The sequence below is a fragment of the Ovis aries genome, chromosome X (genome assembly GCF_016772045.2).
Source record: "Ovis aries strain OAR_USU_Benz2616 breed Rambouillet chromosome X, ARS-UI_Ramb_v3.0, whole genome shotgun sequence".
Lineage (NCBI taxonomy): Eukaryota > Metazoa > Chordata > Mammalia > Artiodactyla > Bovidae > Ovis > Ovis aries.
The window spans coordinates 45608665-45632994 of NC_056080.1; the positions used below are offsets into that span (position 1 = coordinate 45608665).

Sequence of the window (24330 nt, forward strand, 5' to 3'; positions counted from 1 at the left end):
CACGACTGAGAGACTGAACTGAACTGAACTGAACTTCAGTGACTATGCCAAAGCCTTTGACTGTAGATCACAACAAACTCTGGAAATTCTTCAAGAGATGGAAATACCAGACCATGACCTGCCTCCTGAGAAACCTGTATGCAGGTCAAGAAGCAACAGTTAGAACTGGACATGGGACAACTGACTGGATCGAAATTACAAAGGAGAGTACATCAAGGTTGTATATTGTCCCTCTTCTTATTTAACTTATATTCAGAGTACATCATGTGAAATGCTGGGCTGGGTGAAGCACAAGTTGGAATCAAGATTGCCAGAAGAAATATCAGTAACTTCAGATATGCAGATTACAAGACTCTTATGGCTGAAAGTGAAGAGGAACTGAGGAGCCTCTTGCTAAAGGTAAAAGAGGAAAATGAATAAGTTGGCTTAAAACAGCATTCAAAAAACTAAGATCATGGCATCTGGTCACATCACTTCATGGAAAATAGATGAGGAAACAATGGAAACAGTGAGAAACTTTATTTTGGGGGACCTCTAAAATTACTGCAGATGATGACTGCAACCATGAAATTAAAAGAGGTTTGCTGCTTGGAAGAAAAGTTTTGACAAACCTAAACAGCATATTAAAAAAGCAGAGGCATTACTTTTCTGATAAAGGTCAGTATAGCCAAAGCTATGGTTTTTCCAGTAGTCATGTATGGCTGTGAAAGTTGGACCATAAAGAAGGCTGAATGCCAAATAATGTTTTTTTTGAACTGTGGTGTTGGAGAAGACTCTTGAGAGTCCCCTGGACTGCAAGGAGATCAAACCAGTGAATCCTAAAGGAAATCAGTCCTGAATGTTCATTGAAAGGATTAATGCTAAAGCTGAAGCTGCAGTACTTTTACTACCTGATGTGAAGAGCCGGCTCATTAGAAAAGACCTTTATGCTGGGAAAGATTGAAGGCAGGAGGAGAAGGGGACGACACAGGATGATATGGTTAAATGGCATCACCGACTTGATCATCATGAGTTTGTACAGTCTCAAACTTGAGTTGGGAGTTGGTGCTGGACAAGGAAGCACAGCATGCTGCAGTCCATGGGGTCACAAAGACTCGGACCAGACTGACTGACTGAACTGAACTGAATCATGTTAATGGAATATGAAAAGCTTGCAATGGATCCCACCCTTGGGTGTAAAAAGTAATATCTGCACTCTCTAAAAATGAAGATATTATCAATACTTGGAGGAGCAATAACTTGTGCTCCTCCAAGTTGTATTTTTGTCTGTGGCATAGGAAGTGACCCTCCAACACGAGATGTGCATTTCCTAGATAGCTGGAACCTCATCTTTTCAGATGAGTCAGTTCTTCACATCAGGTGGCCAAACGATTTGAGTTTCAGCTTCAGCATCAGTCCTTACAATGAATATTCAAGGTTGATTTACTGTAGGATGGACTGGTTGGATCTCCTTGCAGTCCAAAGGACTCTCAAAAGTCTTCTCCAACACCACCGTCCAAAAGCATTAATTCTTCGGTGCTCAGCTTTCTTTATAGTCCAACTCTCACATCCATACATGACTACTGGAAAAACCATAGCTTTGACTAGATGGACCTTTGTTGGCAAAGTAATGTCTCTGCTTTTTAATATGCTGTCTAGTTTGGTCATAGCTTTTCTTTCCAAAGAGCAAGCATCTTTTAATTTCAAGGCTGCAGTCACCATCTGCAGTGATTTTGGAACCCCCCCCCCAAATAAATATGTCATTGTTTCCATTGTTTCTCCATCTATTTTCCATGAAGTGGTGGGGCCACATGCCATGATCTTAGTTTTTTGAATGTTGAATTTTTAGCCAAGTTTTTCACTCTCCTCTTTCACTTTCACCAAGAGGCTCTTTAGTTCTTCTTTGCTTTCTCCCATAAGGATGGTGTCATCTGCATATCTGAGGTTATTGATATTTCTCCCAGCAATCTTTATTTCAGCTTGTGCTTCATCCAATCCAGCATTTTTCATGATGTACTCTGAATGTAAGTTAAATAAGTACAGTGACAATATACAGCCTTCACGTAATCCTTTCCCAGTTTGGAACCAGTGTGTTGTTTCATGTCTAGTTCTAACTATTGCTTCTTGACCTGCATACAGATTTCTCAGGAGGCAGGTCAGGTGGTCTGGTATTCCCATCTCTTTCAGAATTTTCCACAGTTTATTGTGATCCACACAGTCAAAGGCTTTGGCATAGTCAATAGAGCAGAAATAGATGTTTTTTTGGAACTCTCTTGCTTTTTTGATGATCCAACGGATATTGGCAATTTGATCTCTGCTTCCTCTGGCTTTTCTAAATCCAGCTTGAACATCTGGAAGTTCATGGTTCACATACTGCTGAAGCCTGGCTTGGAGAATTTTGAGCATTACTTTGCTAGCGTGTGAGATGAGTGTAATTATGCAGTAGTTTGAACATTATTTGGCATTGCCATTCTTTGGGATTGGAATGAAAACTGACCTTTTCCAGCCCTGTGGCCACTGCTGAGTTTCCCAAATTTGTTGGCATGTTGAGTGCAGCAGTTTCACAGCATCATCTTTTAGGATTTGAAATAGTTCAACTGGAATTCCATCACTTCCACCAGCTTTGTTCATAGTGATACTTCCAAGGCCCACTTGACTTTGCATTCCAGGATGTCTGGTTCTAGGTGGGTGATCACACCATCCTGTTTATCTAGGTCATGAAGATCTTTTTTGTATAGTTCTGTGTATTCTTGCCACGTCATCTTAATATCTTCTGCTTCTGTTAGGTCCATACCATTTATGTCCTTTATTGTGCCCATCTTTGCATGAAATGTTCCCTTGGTCTCTCTAATTTCCTTGAAGAGATGTCTAGTCTTTCTCACTCTATTGTTTTCCTCTATTTCTTTGCCCTGACCACTGCAAAGAGCTGATTCACTTGAAAAGACCTTAATGCTGGGAAATATTGAGGGCAGGAGGAGAAGGGGGCAACAGAAGATAAGAGATGATTGGATCACATCACTGACTCAATGGAGATGAGTTTGAGCAACTCAGGGAGATTGTGAAGGACAGGGAAGTCTGGCGTGCTGCAGCTCATGGGGTCGCAGAGTCAGACATGACTTTGTGACTGAAGAACAACAACAATCTTACACCTAAAGCTCTCAGAGAATAAAGATCAAACAAAATCCAACATTAGTAGAAGGAAAGAGGAAAATAAGAGCAGAAATAAATGAAATAGAAGTGAAGAAAATAACGGCAAAAATCAATACAACTAAAAGCTGGTTGGGCTTCTCTTGTGGCTCAAACAGTAAAGAGTATACCTGCAATGCAAGAAACTTGGGTTTGATCCTTGCATCAGGACGATCCCCTGGAGAAGGAAATGGCTACCCACTCATTAAACTAAACAAAATTGATAGCCAGACTCATCAAGAAAAGAAGAGAAAGGACTCAAATCATTAAAATTAGAAATGAAAATGGAGGTGGGTAGAGGTGGCCCAGTCAAATGCTTGGGGAGTTGGGTGGGAGTCTAGCAGACTTGAGGCAACCAGGCAGCTGGGCAGCCTTGGTTACCTGGTAACTGCTTCTCTTTCTGGTGTCTCCTCCACATAGTGAGAAGTATGTTCATGGAAGTCCCTGGGACAGCCTCCATGGAGGAGCAGAAAGAAATGGAAGATAAAGTGACTAGTCCAAAGAAAGCTGAAGAAACAAAATTAAAAGCAAGGTATCCTCATCTGAGACAAAAACCTAGAGGTTCAGATTTTTTAAGGAAATGATTTCTGAAAGGGCAAAAAATATTTTGATTCTTGGAATTACACTATGGCTATATCACAGCCACAGATAAGACAGAGGTCACTGGTGACCACATTCCCACTCCATACAACCTTCCTCAATGGTAATCATCTCTTGTTAGCAAACTGGCTGGTTGATTAAAAGAGTTGAACTGCATGTGTCTTGTAATTCCCATTATTTCCCCTTAATATATGACTTCTCTGCTTTTTATTTACTTTCACTCACTAAGTCATTCAAGAGTGATAACTTCGCAGGTAGCAGTAGTGTGTGCTGCTCTTGTAAGGGGATGTGGTTTAGTTGCTAAGTTGTGTCTGACTTCTGCGACCCCATTGACTGTAGCCCAACAAGCTCCTCAGTCTATAGGATTTTCCAGGCAAGAATACTGGAGTGGGTTGCCATTTCCTTTTCCAGGGGATCTTCCCAATCCAGGGATCAAACCCAGGTCTCCTGCACTCCAGGCAAATTCTTTACTGACTGAGTTACCAGGGAAGCCCTGGTAAGGGAATACACTAATACTTATGTAGAGTTTTTACTAGTCTAACAGTGCACTGGTGAAAAGAACATGTTAGAGCAAAGTAAAGTAATCTACTTGAAAATAATTGTATGTATTACCTAACTCCTAGTGTAGCACTGGTTCCAACAAGTTTTACAATTTTAATGTTTTGGCTTTCTTTAATTCATTAAATTATAGCTTTATATGTTACTTTTATTTAATATTGGAGAATGCAATGGCACCCCACTGCAGTACTCTTGCCTGGAAAATCCCATGGACTGAGGAGCCTGGTAGGCTGCAGTCCATGGGGTCACAAAGAGTCAGACACGACTGAGTGACTTCACTTTTACTTTTCACTTTCATGCATTGGAGAAGGAAATGGCACCCCACTCCAATATTCTTGCCTGGAGAATCCCAGGGACAGAGGAGCCTAGTGGGCTGCCGTCTGTGGGATCACACAGAGTTGGACACGACTGAAGTGACTTAGCAGCAGCAGCAGCAGCAGCAGCTTATTTAATATAACCTCTACTGTATTGATTTCTTCTAAATTTTCCTTTTGGATTTTGTAAAACAGAAATTTAAGACCACAAGTTTGAAGAAAAGTCACATATTTCAAATACAGACATGACTCCAAAAGATTTGTATCCTGTGCTTGAACTATAATGGCCTTAACTCTGTTTCAGCTTTAACAGTAGAGTGTTACTCAGGCAATATTTGTCCATTCTGTTGTAACTTATGTGACTCTGGTGCTTAACAGCTACTGTTGAAGCTAATATTCTTATTAAGTTCTGTAGTGTTAAAATACCTATTGTTGTTGAAGATGTGAGGTGTACATGTGCATTAACTGTTGAGTTCACTTTTGTGCCACTTTTGTACCACTTTTGTAAGTACATTTTTTTTCACAGCTTGTCACAACTGTCTGTATTAATTTCACATATTAAAGAGTAGATGATGTGCCAACCAGAAGCACAAGAATTCCTATACAAAACTCTCTATGTCATTTGTCATTTATATATAGTAAGATAGAAAGGTTGTGGTTTGTGAGCCGTGTGCTATGCCAGGATTCATGACCCCCAGAGGAGACGGTTTTGATCTGGGGCCAGAGACAAAGATTGACTACTCAGAGATTTTTGTGTAGCAACGTTTTATTACATTACAATAGAGATAGGGAAAGCTTCCAACATAGACATAAGGAGGGGACAGAAAGAGTGCCCACTTGCTAGTCTTTAGCAAGGTGTTTTATGTCTGTTAGGGAGTGAGTGAAAGTTGCTCATTCACGTCCGGATCTTTGCAACCACATGGACTGAAGACTGCAGTGAACTCCTAATCAGATAAGAGAGACACCTCAAGACTGAGGGAGTTTCATCAGGCCCCAATCCCACAATATGCATTGTTGAGCTAGAATGACAAAAGATGTGTCATACTCGGCCATAAAACAATTGAAATGAATATTGGTTTGCTGAGTCAAGGGCTTCCCTTGTAGCTCAGACGGTAAAGCATCTGCCTACAATGTGGGAGACCCGGGATCAATCCCTGGGTCGGGAAGATCATCTGGAGAAGGAAATGGCAACCCACTCCAGTACTCTTGCCTGGAAAATCCCATGGATGGAGGAGCCCGGTAGGCTACAGTTCATGGGGTCACAAAGAGTTGGATACGACCAAGTGATGTCACATCAAAGCTAGCAGCCCAAGATTTAAGGAAAAAAAAAGAGGTTAATCTTAGGTAGAACTGGCTTCCTCAACAAAGAAGGGGGAAAAAAAAGTCTGCCTGACACTTGCAGTTTATTTCCTCCCGTGACTTGGGGACCTCTGGCCTTACTACCTGCTAACGCTCTCAAGAGTAGTTTATAGTCTTGGAGTTATAGAACACCAAACTGAAATGTTTGCTCAGTCTTGTTGTTATTTAGTCACTAAGTGGTTTTCAACTCTTTGTGACCCCATGGACTACAGCATGCCAGGTTTCCCTGTCCTTAACTATCTCCTGGAATTTGCTCAAATTTGTGTGTCCATTGAGTCGGTAATTGCTCAGTCTGTCATATACTTAATTTTTCATTTGTTACTAATATTCATGACATTCCACAACTATGTTATGTTTCTTGTACATGCCTTTTGTCCTATGCAGAATATATTTGACTTTTATGACAATTAAATTCATGTAATTTATATAAATGTTTTTTAATGTAGAAACTTTTTACTTCCATAGTCAATTTGAGGGACATTAGAATAAAATGTCTTCTCTGGTGGCTCAGTCGGTAAAGAATCTACTTACAATGCAGGAGACCTAAGTTCAATCCCTGGGTTGGGAAGATCCCCTGGAGGAAGGGCATGGCAACCCACTCCAGTATCCTTGCCTGGAGAATCCCCATGGACAGAGGAGCCTTTCAGGCTGCAGTCCATGTGGTCAAAGAGTTGGACACCACTGAGTGACTATGCATACATACAGAATAAAATAATTTGCTTCCTGTGGCCTTTCTTTTTTTCTCTTGCTTCTTTGACTCAAATTGTGTTGGGCTGTGCTGTTCAGTCTATTCAGAAACATATGTATCTATAATTTTACTCTTGAATGCTGTATTTTCTAACACAATGATTTCTCAGTTGTTAACTACTCTTAATCCTGTATTATTACTAATTGACAGTTGTTTAAGTAAAAATAAATTTATAATGAAACAAATATTTGAAAAGACTGGCCCAGAAACCTAGTTATGATAAGATTAATTTTAAGTAATTATAGTGAACTAAGTGAATTAGGCTTGTGACAATTAGAGCAATTTACATGATATGTGGAACAGATAGTTCATATTTAGATATTTTTCTTCTATAGACGCCATTTCAATAAAATGTAAATATAATTTTACTTGTCATTTATCTAGTTAGAACTTTAACACTTTGCTGGGACAAATCTACTGCTCTTTCAGAGCTCTGCCCATAAGCTGTGGTACTGTAGCATGACGCTGAGGATCTGTAGCCTGAGATGATATATTTTTTTCTTCATCTTTGACTTGTGCAAGACTGCCATCTCTTTTGGATCCAGGCATCTTTTCTAGATCTTGGCTTCATTTGTACACCTGCTTTCCTATGACCCCAAATTACCATAAACGGTGCATTAAGCATAGCACCTGCACTTAAAGGCTGCCTAGCACTCTGAGAAAAGCTTGCTGATTGTCTTTCTGAGCCATTCACTCCCAAAGCAGAAAACAACAAAATCAATAATGTGCTAATTTGTTATAAAGATTAATTATATATATAAACAGATTTGTAATGGGAGTGAGTAGGTTATATCAAAGTATGTATAATCATTGTGGGATTGATTTAAGAATTGCAAAATACCCCAAAGTAGAATTTTGGTAATATCTAGTAGGTTTTTTAATGACTATTTGCAAACAATCATCATTAAATTCACACATATGTCAGAGATTAACCTGAAAGATCAGATCATGTTATTCTTGATTATGATAGGATTCCTGCTATAGTTTGCAACAAGTGATGTAATTGCTATCTGAATTTTAGCTTGTATCAAGTGAAAGTCATTCAGTTAAGTCCAACTCTGCGGCCCCATAGACTATACAGTCCACAGAATTCTCCAGGCAAGAATACTGGAGTGGGTAGCCTATCCCTTCTTCAGAGGATCTTCCCAAGCCAGGAATCAAACCAGGGTCTTCTGCATTGCAGGTGGTTTCTTTACCAACTGAGCTATCAGGGATGCCCTGATCAGGGAGGTATTAGCTTGTATAATAAATGCTTATATTTATCTACTTCAAAATTTGTTGCAGATCTGTGAAATACTAAGTACCCAAAATAAAATACTGTCTTTTATTAAAAGCAAATTTCCTCATTAATAAAATATTGTCTTTTTATTAAAGGTAAATTTTCTCATTAAGCCAACCTGCCTTCTGTAAAGTCATAATGATTGAAATCTCAGTACTTTCCATCAGGAAAGACCTGCCATGTAGGACTCGTAGGTATGATTAATTGCTTAGCCTTCATTATTGGTGATTAGGGTAGGGGTTTTTCACTTTTCTGTTTTTGTTCTGTTTAGAAGCTCAGTTCATTGAAGACATATTTGCAGATTGTTTCACCATTGCTTGATACTTTTGACTAAGCTGAACTTAATTAAACCTTTCTATGGTTTCATATTGTGGTTTGAGAAAGGGCCGATTTGAATCATTGTCTTTATTATAAATGAATGTTGGCGTAAATAAGTTGGAGATAAATACTTCATTAAAACCAGATAAAAATAAATTACCTGTTTCATATCCAGTAGCTCCTGTTTGATAGTACAGTTCCGAGAAACATTTCATTTTTAAAGGCTACATCTGACTAAAATAATTATATTTATTGGCTTGTTGAGATAGTAAGGAATGACTGTTCTGATGAACTAGAAGGAGCATGCTTGCAGTCTATTTACAAGTTATTCAAAATTATTGTGCTTCCCACCTAAAAATAAGTTATAAATGTTCACCAAAGCCTCTACTTGTTGTTACTTCACTGGAAATTTGCTGCTCTTTTTACTTGATGCAATAAAACTATACCTCTGAATATTTATTGATACATTTACTAAACCAGATATGTATTCTTTCTCAATCCAAATTACTCAAATTTTATCAAACACTTAAATGTGAACTCTACTTGGACTGTGCTGCAAACTTGGTGTTTGGTGATCCAGGGATAGGTATTCTATAGGAAGGATGGGCATGACCAAGTGGCAACTAAAACAGTTTCTGTTGTGGGCTTTTCACATTCCCTAACATTCAGACACATTACTTCCATTTTTCATTTTACTTTTTTACCTCATTTTACTTCACTTCCCCCATCCTGTTGTCATCCCTGCTTGTTTATTAAGGCCCCTGATGGCATTTATTAAATGGTATTTGAGGCTGATGAATTATCAATCCTTTAATGTCCTTTCCAGTATACCATACTTAAGCATGTATTTTGGGCTTTCCAGTTGGCACTAGTGGTAAAGAACTGCCAATGCAGGAGACATAAGAGATGCGTGTTCAATACCTGGGTCGAGAAGATCACCTGGAGGAGGTCAGGGAAACCCACTCCAGTATTCTTGCCTGGAGAATCCCATGGACAGAGGAGCCTGTCAGGTTACAGTCCATAGGGGTTCAGAATCAGACATGACTGAAGTGACTTGGCATGCACACATGCAAGGAACCATTTAAAAAATTTTTTATAACAGTATCTTTATCTGGACAAGGACAGATTTGAACCACTGTCCTAATTCTGCAATTCAGAGTGCACTGCCAGTCTTCCCTCATATTCTTTCTACCTCTGACACCACATCACACCTTATAAAATTGGAATCAAAGAAGTCTTATTCTGGAATTGTTATTCAAAGGATAAAAACCCTGATTTTAATACTATTTTACTAATTTCTGCCTCTTAATAGGTAGACTAATGGATTTTATTCTGGAAATCACTGATGGTCATGAAAACCATTAACTATCTTTGTAATATGTTATTGATCAACTAAACAGCATTTGGAAGAAAAATCTAATTTTGTAAATAAGCCCTTGAATCTGTGACTGCATCTCTTATTTGTTATTTTAAACTTTTTATTTTGTATTGGGGTTTAGCCTTAACAATGTTATGATAGTTTCAGGTGAACAAAAAAGGGATTCAGCAATAAATATACGTGTATCCACTTTCCCCCAAATTCCCCTCCCATACAGGCTGCTACATAACATTATCCACAGTTAAATGTGCCATACAGTAGGTCCCTTTTGTTATCCATCTTAAATATAGCAAAGTAGACAGATGCAATGGGACACTGTATTAAAAGGGCCAAGAATAAAAGAATCTTTTTGCTGAACATGTCTATAGACTTTGCAATTAAAGCTGAAAATTGTCAAATAATTCTTCTAAAATTATACCTGTGAAATACACAAAAATAAATATCTACATAATTCCTATTGGAAAAAAAGAAATGTAAACAGAGACATTGCAACTGACACAACAGAAATACAAAGGATCATAAGAAAGTAGTACAAGCAACTATATGCCAATAAAATTAAAACCTGGAAGAAACTGACAAATTCTTAGAAAAATACATCCTCAAATGCACAGTCTCAGCTTAACTATGGGGTTTTAAACTGTTGCACCTGCCACTTTCAGGGTGGTTCCCCCTTCTTTGCTTATTTTGGCTTCCTCTGTTTGCAAGTCTCTTCAGTATCTTATTTCTACCCTGACATGAGGGGTCAAAAGTAGCCACTTATTCAGGCTCACTTGCTCAGTTGTGCTGTGAAGAGGGAGGGATGAAAAGATGCTCAACATCACTCATTGTTCAGTTCAGTTCAGTTCAGTTCAGTCGCTCAGTCGCATCTGACTCTTTGCGACCCCATGAATCACAGCATGCCAGGCCTCCCTGTCCATCACTAACTCCCGGAGTTCACTCAGATTCATGTCCGTTGAGTCAGTGATGCCATCCAGCCGTCTCATCCTCTGTTGTCCCCTTCTCCTCCTGCTCCCAATCCCTCCCAACACCAAAGTCTTTTCCAATGAGTCAACTCTTCACATGAGGTGGCCAAAGTACTGGAGTTTCAGCTTTAGCATCATTCCTTCCAAAGAAATCCCAGGGCTAATCTCCTTCAGAATGGACTGGTTGGATTTCCTTGGAGTCCAAGGGACTCTCAAGAGTCTTCTCCAACACCACAGTTCAAAAGCATCAATTCTTCGGCGCTCAGCCTTCTTCACAGTCCAACTCTCACATCCATGCATGACCACTGGAAAAACCATAGCCTTGACTAGACGGACTTTAGTCGGCAAACTAATGTCTCTGCTTTTGAATATGCTGTCTAGGTTGGTCATAACTTTTCTTCCAAGGAGTAAGCATCTTTTAATTTCATGGCTGCAGTCACCATCTGCAGTGATTTTGGAGCCCCCCCCCCAAATAAAGTCTGACACTGTTTCCACTGTTTCCCAATGTATTTCCCATGAAGTGATGGGACCAGATGCCATGATCTTCATTTTCTGAATGTTGAGCTTTAAGCCAACTTTTTCACTCTCCTCTTTCACTTTCGTCAAGAGGCTTTTTAGTTCACTTTCACTTTCTGCCATAAGAGTAGTATCATCTGCATATCTGAGGTTATTGATATTTCTCCCAGCAATCTTGATTCCATCTTGTGTTTCTTCCAGTCCAGCGTTTCTCATGATGTACTCTGCATGTAAGTTAGAGAAATGCAAATCAAAACCGCAATGAAGCACCATCTCATTCTGGTCAGAATGGCCAAAATCAAAAAGTCTACAAACAATAAATGCCGGAGAGGGTGTGGAGAAAAGGGAACCCTCTTACACTGTTGGTGGGAATGCAAACTAGTACAGCCACTATGGAGAACAGTGTGGAGATTCCTTAAAAACTGGGAAAAGAACTGCCAAATGACCCAATGATCCCCCTGCTGGGCATATACCCCAAGGAAACAAGAATAGAAAGAGACACACATACCCCTATGTTCATTGAAGCATATTTACAATAGCTCGGACATTGAAACAGCCTAGATGTCCATCAGCAGATAAATGGGTAAGGAAGTTGTATTATATATACACAATGGAATACTAGCCAGCTATCAAAAGGAACACATTTGAGTCAGTCCTAATGAAGTGGATGAAATTGGAGCCTATTATACAGGTGAAGTAAGTCAGAAAGATAAAGACAAATACTGTATATTAACACATATATATGGAATTTTGAAAGATGGCAACAATGACCCTATATGGAAGACAGCAAAAGAGACACACATATAAAGAACAGACTTTTGGACAGACTGAGTCCAAGAGGTTGGACCATCAGAGAACTCCTGACCCCATGAAATACTAAGTAGTGAGAAATCTCCCAAAGGCCTGCCTCTCAACACTGAGAACTGGACCAACCAAAGGCCAGCCAGCTTCACTGTTGAATGCTTTGTGCCAAACAGCTAGCAAAACACTTTCCACAGCCCTTCCCATTAGGAAATAGGCTGCACAAAACTGTCTTTTAGAGATACAAGATCCAACTTCAACCTCCAGAATATAGGCACAAGAACCCCTAACCAGGAAAACTTTACCAAGCACTGGCCCAACCCTATCCACTGGGGGAAGACTACATAACTAAGAGGAACTAAAATTTGCAGCCTGTGGAAAGGAGGTCCCAGAAACAGTAAATTAAACAAAATGAAAAGACAGAGAAACATGCAGCAAATGAAGGAGCATGGTAAAAACACACTGGTCCAAATAAATGAAGACAAAATAGACAGTCTACGTGGTCAGGAATCAACAGTTAGAACTGGACATGAAACAACAGACTGGTTCCAAATAGGGAAAGGAGTATGTTAAGGCCGCATATTGTCACCCTGCTTATTTAACTTATATGCAGAGTTCATCATGAGAAACGCTGGGCTGGATGAAGCACAAGCTGGATTCCAGATTGCTGGGAGAAATATCAATAACCTCAGATATGCAAATGACATCACCCTTATGTAAGAAAGCAAAGAAGAACTAAAGAGCCTCTTGATGAAAGTGAAAAGTTGGCTTAAAACTCAACATTCAGAAAACTAAGATTATGCCATCTGTTCCCATCACTTCATGGGAAATAGATGGGGAAACAGTGACAGACTTTATTTTGGGGAGGGGGGTTTACAAAATCACTGCAGATGGTGACTGCAGCCATGAAATTAAAAAAATGCTTAGTCCTTGGAAGGAAAGTTATGACCAACTTGGACAGCATATTAAAAAGCAGAGGCATTACTTTGCCAACAAAGGTCCATCTAGTCAAAGCTATGGTTTTTCCAGTAGTCATGTATGGATGTGAGAGGTGGACTATAAAGAAAGCTGAGCCCCATAGAATTGATGCTTTTGAACTGTGGTGTTGGAGAAGACTCTTGAGAGTCCCTTGGGCTACAAGGAGATCCAACCAGTCCAATCTAAAGTAAATCAGTCCTGAATATTCATTGGAAGGACTGATGTTGAAGCTGAAAGTCCAATACTTTGCCTACCTGATGTGAAGAACTGACTTATTTGAAAAGACCCTGATGCTGGGAAAGATTGAAGGTGAGTGAAGAAGGGGACGGCAGAGGATGAGATGGTTGGATAGCATCACCAACTCAATGGACATGAGTTTGAGTAAACTCTGGGAGTTGGTGATGGACAAGGAGGCCTGGTGTACTGCAGTCCATGGGGTCACAAAGAGTTGGACTCAGCTGAGCATCTGAACTGAACATGAAAAATAATTCAGAGTAATGATGGGAAAGATCCAAAACATCAAAAATAAAGTACTGCTGCTGCTAAGTCGCTTCAGTCGTGTTCAACTCTGTGCGACCCCATAGACAGCAGCCCACCAGGCTCCGCCATCCCTGGGATTTTCCAAGCAAGAACACTGGAGTGGGTTGCCATTTCCTTCTCCGATGCATGAAAGTGAAAAGTGAAAGTGAAGTCACTCAGTCGTGCTCGACTCTTCGCGACCCCATGGACTGCAGCCTAGCAGGCTCCTCCATCCATGGGATTTTCCAGGCAAGTGTACTGGAGTGGGGTGCCATTGCACTGATAAATAGACTGGAGGCATGGATTGAGAAGATGGAAGAGATTTAACAAGAACCTAGAAGAAATAAAGAACAATGAACAACATAAAAACTGAAATAAAAATGCAGTAGAGGAATACAATAGAGGATTAACCAATGCAAGAGAATGGATAATTCAACTGGAAAATGGAATTGTGGAAATAACTGAAGGAGAGCAGAATAAAGAAACAACACTGAAAAGAAATTAGAACAGTCTCAGATATATTGGGGACATTAAGTGCACCAACATTTGAATTATAGGGATTGCAGAAAAATAAGAGGAAAACAAAGGGCATGAAAAAATATTTGAGGAGATTATAGTCAAAAACTTCTCTAACATAGGGAAGGAAATGCCCAGCCAAGTCCAGGAAGCCCAGAAAGTCTCATACAAAATAAACCCAGAAAGGAACAGGCCAAGACACACTGATCAAATTAACAAAAATTAAACACAGAGAACAATTACTAAAAGAAGCAAGGGAAAACCAACAAATAACATACAAGGGAATCCCCATAAAGTTAACAGCTGATTTTTCAGCAGAAACAGCAAGAAGGGAATGGCAGGCTATACTTAAAATGATGAAAAAAAATAAAAAATAAAAAACCTAAAATGAAGACTACTCTACCCAGAAAAGATGTCATTCAGATTTGACAGAGAAATCAAAAGCTTTATAAATAAGAAAAAAAAAAATAAGAGAATTCAGCACCAAACCAGCTCTATAACAAATGCAAGAGGAACTTCTCTATAAAGTTCTAGACAGGAAACAAGAAAAGGAAAAGACCTACAAAAACAAATCCAAATCAATGAAGTAAATGATTATAGGATCACACATACCAATTACCTTAAATGTAAATGTATTAAATTCTCCAACCAAGATACAGACTGGCCAAATGGATACAAAACAAGGCCCTTATATGTGCTGTCTATTAGAGACCAACTTCATTTCAACAGATACAAGCAGACTTAAAGTGAGGGGCTAGAAAAAGATATTCCACACAAATAGACATCAAAGGATAGCGGGAACACCAACATTTATATCAGATAAAATAAACTTTCAAATGAAGACTGTTACAAGAAACAAGGAAGGACACTACATAATGATCAAGGTATCAAGAAGGAGATATAATGATTATAAATATTTATGCACCCATCATAGGAGCACCTCAATACATAATGCAAATGCTAACCACCATTAAGGGGTAATACAATAATAATGGGGGATTTTAACACTCCAGTCACACCAATGGATAAATCATCTGGACAGAATATTAATAAGGAATCACAATCCTTAAATGACACATTGGACAAGATAGAATTAATTGGTATCTATAGGACATTCCATATCCAAACAGCAGAATACAGTTTTTTTCTCAAGAGCATGTAGACCATTCTTCAGGATAGATCACATTTTGGATCAGAAAACAAACATTGGTTAACTTTTAGAATACTGAAATTGTATCAAGCCTTTTTTCAGGCCACAATGCTATAAAATTAGATATCAATTACAGGAAAAGGACTGTAAAACACAAACACATGAAAGCTAAACAATACAGTACTTTATAGCCAAGAGGTCACTGAGGAAATCAAAGAGGAAATTTAAAAAAAATCTAGAAACAAATGAAAATAAAAACATGATAACTCAAAAACTATGGGATGAAGTAAAAACAGTAGTAAGAAGGAAGTTTATAGCAATATAAATTTACCTCAAAAATGAGCAAAACATCAAATAAACAATTTAACCTTATATCTAAAGCAACTAGAAAAAGAAGAACAAAGAAACCCCAAAGTTAGCAGGAGGAAAGAAATAATACCTATCAGAACAGAAATAAATAGAAATAAAAGAAACAATAGCAAATATCCATAAAAATAAAGGTGGTTCTTTGAGATGATAAAGAAAGTTAACAAGCCATAGCCAGTCATCAAGAAAAAAAGGGAGAAGACTCATATCAATAAAGTTAGAAATGAAAAAGGAGAAGTGGCAATAGATACAATAGAAATACAAAGGATCATAAAAGACTATTGTGAGCAACTATATGCCAATAATGGAAAAGAACAAACTTCCAAGACTGAACTAATAAGAAGTAGAAACTATGAACAGACCAATCACAAGCATTGAAATTGAAACTCTGATAGAATATCTTCCAACAAAGAGCCCAGGACCAGATGGCTGCAATGGCGAATTCTATCAAACATTTAGACAAGAGCTAACAACTATCCTGCTCAAACTGTTCCAAAAAAATTGCAGAGGGAGGAAAACTCCCAAATTCATTCTACAAAGCCACCCTCACCCCGATACCAAAAGCAGACAAAGATATCACAAAAAGAAAATTATAGGCCAATATCAATGATGAACATAGATTTTTAAAATCTCGACAAAGTTCTAGAAAACAGAATCCAACAACATATTAAAGGAATCACACACCGTGATAAAATGGGTTTATCCCAGGGGTACAAGGAATCAATATATGCAAATAAATCAATGTGATACATCATATTAACAAATTGAAAGATAAAATTCATATGATCATTTCAATAGATGAAGAGAAAGCTTTCAACAAAATCCAACACCAATTTACAATTAAAAAACTCTCCAGACACCTTATCTTCGACAAAGGAGGCAAGACTATACAATGGATTAAAGACAATCTCTTTAAGCGGTGCTGGGAAAACTGGTCAACCACTTGTAAAAGAATGAAACTAGATCACTTTCTATCACCATACACAAAAATAAACTCAAAATGGATTAAAGATCTAAATGTAAGACCAAAGCTATAAAACTCCTAGAGGAGAACATAGGCAAAACACTCTCTGACATAAATCACAGCAGGATCCTCTATGATCTACCCACCAGAATACTGGAAATAAAAGCAAAAATTAACAAATGTGATCTAATTAAAATTAAAAGCTTCTGCACCACAAAGGAAACTATAAGCAAGGTGAAAAGACAGCCTTTGGAATGGGAGAAAATAATAGCAAATGAAGAAAGTGACAAACAACTAATCTCAAAAATATACAAGCAACGCCTACAGCTCAATTCCAGAAAAATAAACGACCTAATCAAAAAATGGGCCAAAGAACTAAATAGACATTTCTCCAAGGAAGACATACGGATGGCTAACAAACACATGAAAAGATGCTCAACATCACTCATTATCAGAGAAATGCAAATCAAAACCACAATGAGGTACCATTTCACACCAGTCAGAATGGCTGTGATCCAAAGGTCTACAAGCAATAAATGCTGGAGAGGGTGTGGAGAAAAGGGAACCCTCTTACACTGTTGGTGGGAATGCAAACTAGTACAGCCACTATGGAGAACAGTGTGGAGATTCCTTAAAAAATTGCAAATAGAACTGCCTTATGACCCAGCAATCCCACTGCTGGGCATACACACTGAGGAAACCAGAATTGAAAGAGACATGTGTACCCCAATGAGCATCGCAGCACTGTTTATAATAGCCAGGGCATGGAAACAACCTAGATGTCCATCAGCAGATGAATGGATAAGAAAGCTGTGGTATATATACACAATGGAGTATTACTCAGCCATTAAAAAGAATACATTTGAATCGGTTCTATTGAGGTGGATGAAACTGGAGCCGATTATACAGAGTGAAGTAAGCCAGAAAGAAAAACACCAATACAGTATATTAACACATATATATGGAATTTAGAAAGATGGTAATGATAACCCTGTATGCGAGACAGCAAAAGAGACACAGATGTTTAGAACGGACTTTTGAACTCTGTGGGAGAGGGAGAGGGTGGGATGATTTGGGAGAATGGCATTGAAACATGTATACTATCATGTAAGAAATGAATTGCCAGTCTATGTTCGATACAGGATACAGGATGCTTGGGGCTGTTGCACGGGGAAGATCCAGAGAGATGATATGGGGTGGGAGGTGGGAGGGGGCTTCAGGATTGAGAACTCATGTACACCCGTGGCGGATTCATATCAATGTATGGCAAAACCAATACAGTATTGTAAAGCAAAATAAAGTAAACAAACAAACAAAAACAAAAAACAAACAAACCAAAAAACAAAAACAAGAAACAAAAAAACCTCTCCGGAAAATCAGTATAGAAGGAACCTACCTCAACATAATAAAGGCTATATATGACACATGGCAAACATTATTCTCAATGGTGAAAAACTGAAAGCATTTCCTCTAAGGGCAGGAACAAGACAAGGATGCCCACTTTTGCCACTTTTACTCAATATAGTTTTGAAAGTCCTAGCCACAATAATCAGAGAAGAAAAAGAAACAAAAGGAATCCATATTGGAAAAGAAGTGAAACTCTCACTCTTTGCAGATGACATGATTCTGTACATAGAAAATGCTAAAATGCCACCAAAAAACTGCTAGAGGTAATCAATGAATTTAGTAAAGTTGCAGGATGTAAAATTAACACATAGAAATTACTTGCATTCCTATACACTAATAATGAAAAATCAGAAAGAAACTACAGAAACAATCCCATTCACCATTGGAACATAAAGAATAAAATAATTAGGAGTAAACCTTCCCTAGTGATTCAGATGGTAAAGAATCTGCCTGCAATTCAGGAGACCCAGGTTTGATTCCTGGGTCAGCAAGATCCCCTGGAGAAAGAAATGGCAACCCAACCCACTCCAGTATTCTTGCCTAGAGAATTCCATGGACAGAGGAGCCTGGCAGGCTACAGACCATGGGGTCACAAAAAGTCAGACATGACTGAACGACTAATACTTTCACTTTCAAAGAGACAAAACAATCTGTATGCAAACAATACAAGCAGATGGGGCGATATACCATGTTCTTGGATTGGAAGAATCAATACTGTCAAGATGACTATACTCTCCAAAGCAATCTACTAAATCAGTGAAATCCTTATCAAATTACCAATGGCATTTTTCACCAAACTAGAACAAAAAAATTTCAAAATTTGTATGAATACAAAAGACCCTAAAGAGCCAAAGCAATTTGAGAAAGAAAAACGGAGCTGGAGGAATCAAACTCACTTACTTTGAAATATTCTACAAAGGTACTGTCATTAAGATAGTATGGTACTGGCACAAAAACAGAAATATGGACCAATGGAACAAAGTAGAAAGTGCAAAGATAAACTCATGCACATATGGCTACCTTATCTTTGACAAAGGAGACAAGAATATACAATGGAGAAAAGACAGCCTCTTCAATAAGCGATGTTGAGAAAACTGGACAGCTATGTGTAAAAGAATGAAAGTAGAACACTTACTAACACCACACACAAAAAGAAACTCAAAATGTATTAAAGATAAACTGTTAGTTGCTCAGTTTCCAAGTCTTTAAGACACTATGGACTGTAGTCCACCAGCCTCCTCTGTCCATGGAATTCTCCAAGCAAGAATACTGGAGTGGGTTGCCATTCCCTTCTCCATGGGATCTTCTCAACCCAGGGGTTGAACCCAGATATCCCACATTGCAGGCAGATTCTTTACCATCTGAGCCATGAGGGAAGCCATGGGAAGCCACTTAAATGTAAAGCCAAAAATTATAGAGGAAAGCATAGGTAGTACACTTATTGACACAGATCAGTGCAAGATTCTCTCTGACCCACCTCCTAGATTAATGGAAATAAACCCAGAGATAAACAAATGAGATCTACTAAATCTTCAAAGCTTTTGCACAGAAAAAGAAACTATAAACAAAAGGTAATGAGAAAATAATTGGATTCATGTTGATGTATGGCAAAACCAATACAGTATTATAAAGTAAAATTTAAAAAAAGAAAATAATTGCAAACAAAGAAACTGCAAAAGATTAATCTCCAAAATATATAAGCAGATGACACAGTTCAATATCAGAAAAAAACCCAATTAAAAAAGGGCAGATGCCTTAAGCAGATGTTTCTGCAAAGAAGATGTACAGATGGCCAATAAACATATGAAAATATGCTTAGTATCACTCACTATTAGAGAAACACATCAAAACTACAATGAGGTATCGCCTCACACCAGAATGGCCATCATCAAAAATTCTATGCAAAATAAATTTTGGAGAGGATGTGGAGAAAAGGGAACCCTTCTGCACTGTTGGTGTGAATGTAAACTGATTCAGCCATTACGAAAAACAGTATGTTGATTCCGTTAAAAAACTTTGCAATAAATCTACTAGCAATCCCACAACAGGACATATGCCCTGAGAAAATCACAATGCTAAAAGAAAAACCACAATTGTAAGACATATGTACTAAAAAACAAAAAAAAACAAAAACAAAAACAAAAACACAGAGTTCTAAAAGACACATGTATACCAATGTTCATTGCAGCAATGTTTACAATATCCAGGACATGGAAGCAGCCTAGATGTCCATTGACAGATAATTGATAAAGAAGTTGTGGTGTATATATATACAATGGAATGTCAGCCATAGAAATGAATGAATTTGAGTCAGTTGTAGCGAGGTAGATGAACCTAGAGCTGCTTATACAGAGTAAAGTAAGTCAGGAAGAGGAAAACAAATATCATATATTAATGCATATATGTATGGAATCTAGAAAAAAGGTACTGATGAACGTAGTAGAGAAAAGACTTTGGATACAGTGGGGGAAGGTGAGGATGGGACTAATTGAGAAAGTAGCATCGACCTATATGCACTATGATGTGTAAAATAGTGGGAAGTTGCCATATAACACATTGAGCCCAGACTGGTGCTCTCTGATGACCTAGAGGGGAGGGATGGTGGGAAGGGAGAGATGCTCAAAAATGAGAGGATATATATATGCTGCTGCTAAGTCGCTTCAGTCGTGTCTGACTCTGTGTGACCCCATAGACAGCAGCCCACCAGGCTCCGCTGTCAATGGGACTCTCCAGGCAAGAACACTGGAGTGGGTTGCTATTTCCTTCTCCAATGCATGAAAGTGAAAAGTGAAAGTGAAGTCGCTCAGTCGTGTCCAACTCTTCGTGACCCCATGAGCTGCAGCCTACCAGGTTCCTCCGCCCATGGGATTTTCCAGGCAAGAGTACTGGAGTGGGGTGCCATTGCCATATATGTGTGTGTGTGTGTGTGTGTGTGTGTGTGTGTATTCATGACTGATTTGTTATTGGATGGGAGATGCTGTGAAAGTGCTGCACACAATATGCCAACAAATTTGGAAAACTCAGCAGCAGTCACAGGACTGGAAAAGGTCAGTTTTCATTACAATCCCAAAGAAAGGCAATGCCAAAGAATGCTCAAACTACTGCACAATTGCACTCATCTCACACGCTAGCAAAGTAATGCTCAAAATTCTCCAAGCCAGGCTTCAGCAATACATGAACCGTGAACTCCCTGATGTTCAAGCTGGTTTTAGAAAAGGCAGAGGAACCAGAGATCAAATTGCCAACATCCACTGGAACATTGAAAAAGCAAGAGAGCTACAGAAAAACATCTATTTCTGCTTTATTCACTATGCCAAAGCCTTTGACTCTGTGGATCACAAGAAACTGTGGAAAATTCTGAAAGAGATGGGAATACCAGACCACCTGACCTGCCTCTTGAGAAATCTGTATGCAGGTCAGGAAGCAACAGTTAGAACTGGACATGGAACAACAGACTGGTTCCAAATAGGAAAAGGAGTGTGTCAAGGCTGTATATTGTCACCCTGCTTATTTAACATCTATGCGGAGTACATCTTGAGAAACACTGGACTGGAAGAATCACAAGCTGGAATCAAGATTGCTGGGAAAAATATCAATAACCTCAGATATGCAGATGACACCACCCTTATGGCAGAAAGTGAAGAGGAACTAAAAAGCCTCTTGATGAAAGTGAAAGTGGAGAGTGAAAAAGTTGGCTTAAAGCTCAACATTCAGAAAATGAAGATCATGGCATCTGGTTCCATCACTTCATGGGAAATACATGGGGAAACAGTGGAAACAGTGTCAGACTTTATTTTTTGGGGCTCCAAAATCACTGCAGATGGTGATTACAGCCATGAAATTAAAAGATGCTTACTCCTTGGAAGGAAAGTTATGACCAAGCTAGATAGCATATTCAAAAGCAGAGACATTACTTTGCTAACAAAGGTCTGTCTTGTCAAGGCTATGGGTTTTCCAGTAGTCATGTATGAATGTGAGAGCTGGACTGTGAAGAAAGCTGAGTGCTGAAAAATGGATCCTTTTGAACTGTGGTGTTGGAGAAGACTCTTGAGAGTCCCTTGGACTGCAAGGAGATCCAATGAGTCCTTTCTGAAGAAGATCAGTCCTGGGTGTTCATTGGAAGGACTGATGCTGAAGCTGAAACTCCAGTACTTTGCCCACCTCATGCGAAGGGTTGACTCATTGGAAAAGACTCTGATACTGGGAGGGATTGAGGGCAGGAGGAGAAGGGGACAACAGAGGATGAGATATCTGGATGGGATCACCGACTCGATTGATGTGAGTTTGAGTGAACTCTGGGAGTTGGTGATGGCCAGGGAGGCCTTGCGTGCTGCAGTTCATGGGGTCTCAAAGAGTCAGACACGACTGAGTGATTGAACTGAACTGAACTGAAAAGGTGTGTAGTGGCATCATATTTTTTTTTGAATTTCCATTTTCCTGGTGACATACAATGTGTAGCATCTTTTTGTATGCTTATAGCTCTCTGTATATCATCCTTAGTCAGCTGTTAACATTATTGGTCTATTTTTTAATCAAGGTGTTTGTTTTCTTATTGTTTGGTTTTAAGAATTCTTTGTGTATTTTGAATAATAATCGTTTATAAAATGTGTCTTTTGCTAATATTCTTACTTAATCTGTGTCTTATCTTCTTGTATCCTGGATAGTGTCATTTGTAGAGCAGAGGTTTTTAATTTTAACAAAGTTCAGCTTGTCAATTATTTTATCTATCATGTATTTGATATCCAAAAGGGCATCAACATACATGATCGCTTAGGTTTTCTCATACTATCTTCTAAGAATTTTATAATTTTGTATTTCACATTTGTCTACAATTTATTTTAATTTTATGAAATACATAATGTCTGCTTCTAGATTCTTTTCTTTCTTTCTTTCTTTTTTGCATGTGTATATCTAATTGTTCCAGTACTGTTATAATTCTTTTTTCTCCTTTATATCACCTCTGCTCATTTGTCAAGGATAAGTTGACCATAAGTATGGTGTCTACTTCTGGGCTTTCTATTTTGTTCCTCAGATTTCTTTGTCTATTTTCCCCAATACCATATTGTCATATGTATTTTGCTTTAAATCATGACTTCCTTGAAGTCATGAATGTCAGCCCTCTAACTTTTCCTTCAATGTGGTATTGGCTATTATGTGTCTTTTACCTTTCTGTGTAACTTTAGATTCAGCTTATCAAAATTCATAAAGTAATTTGCTGAGATTTGGAGTAGGGATAGACTGCATATGTTAGGCAAGTTGAAAGGAAATAACATATTGATAATATTGTCTTCCTTTCCATGAACATGGAATATCTCATTTGTTTGCCATTTTCTTTGTCAGACTTTTGTAGTTTTTCACATATAGATCTTGTACATATTTTGTTAATTTATACATCAGTATGTCATTTTCATATGTATTAATGTAAATGTTATTTTATGTTAATTTCAAATTCTGCTTGTTTATTATTGGTATATAGGAAAGCACTTCAATTTTGTATAATAATCTTATACCCTCCAAGCTTTCTGTAACCACTTATTATTTCCTGTCTCTTTTGTATTCTTATAGATGAACTTATCATCAGTGAACACAATTTTTGTCTTGCTTTCCAATCTGTATAACGTTTATTTCCTTTTCTTCCCTTATTTCATTACTATGGTTATACAGTATAGTGTTTAAAAAATAGTAAGGGGACATCCTTGCCCTGTATATGATCTTAGTGAGAAAGCTCCCAATTTCTCACCATTAAGTATAATGCTAGTTGTACAGTTTTTGTAGTCTTTATCAATCTGTGAAAGATCTGAGAGTTTATTAATAATTGGGTATGGAATTTGCTAAAATGTTTTTTCTTCCTCTATTGATGCAGATGATACCACCCTAATGGCAGAAAGTGAGGAGGGACTAAAGAGCCTCTTGATGAAGATGAAAGAGGAGAATGAAAAAGCTTTCTTAAAGCTCAGCATTCAAAAAACTAAGATCATGGCATCTGGTCTCAACACTTCATGGCAAAAAGATGGAAAAAAAAATTGAAATTGTGGCAGATTTTATTTTCTTGGGCTACAAAATCACTGTGGATAATTACTGCAGTTACAAAATTAAAAGAGGCTTGCTGCTTGGAAGAAAAGCTATGACAAACCTAGAAAGCATATTAAAAAGCAGAGATAACACTTTGCTGACAAAAGTCCATACAGTCAAAGCTATGGCGTTTCCAGTAGTCATGTAGGGATGTGAGTGTTGGACCATAAAGAAGGCTGAGTCCTGAAGAATTAGTGCCTTTGAGCTGTGGTGCTGGAGATGCTTGAGAATCCCTTAGACTGCAGGAGATCAAACCAGTGAACTCTAAAGGAAATCAACCCTGAATATTCATTAGAAGGACTGATGTTGAAGCTCCAACACTTTGGGCACATGATACAAAGAGCTGCTTCATTGGAAAAG

At 38.3% G+C, this 24330-nt stretch overlaps 1 pseudogene; it reads left to right on the plus strand.

The window, feature by feature from the left end:
- Positions 1-3593: 3593 nt before the first annotated feature.
- Positions 3594-8794, plus strand: LOC132658747 (cAMP-regulated phosphoprotein 19-like; annotated as a pseudogene).
- Positions 8795-24330: the final 15536 nt, after the last annotated feature.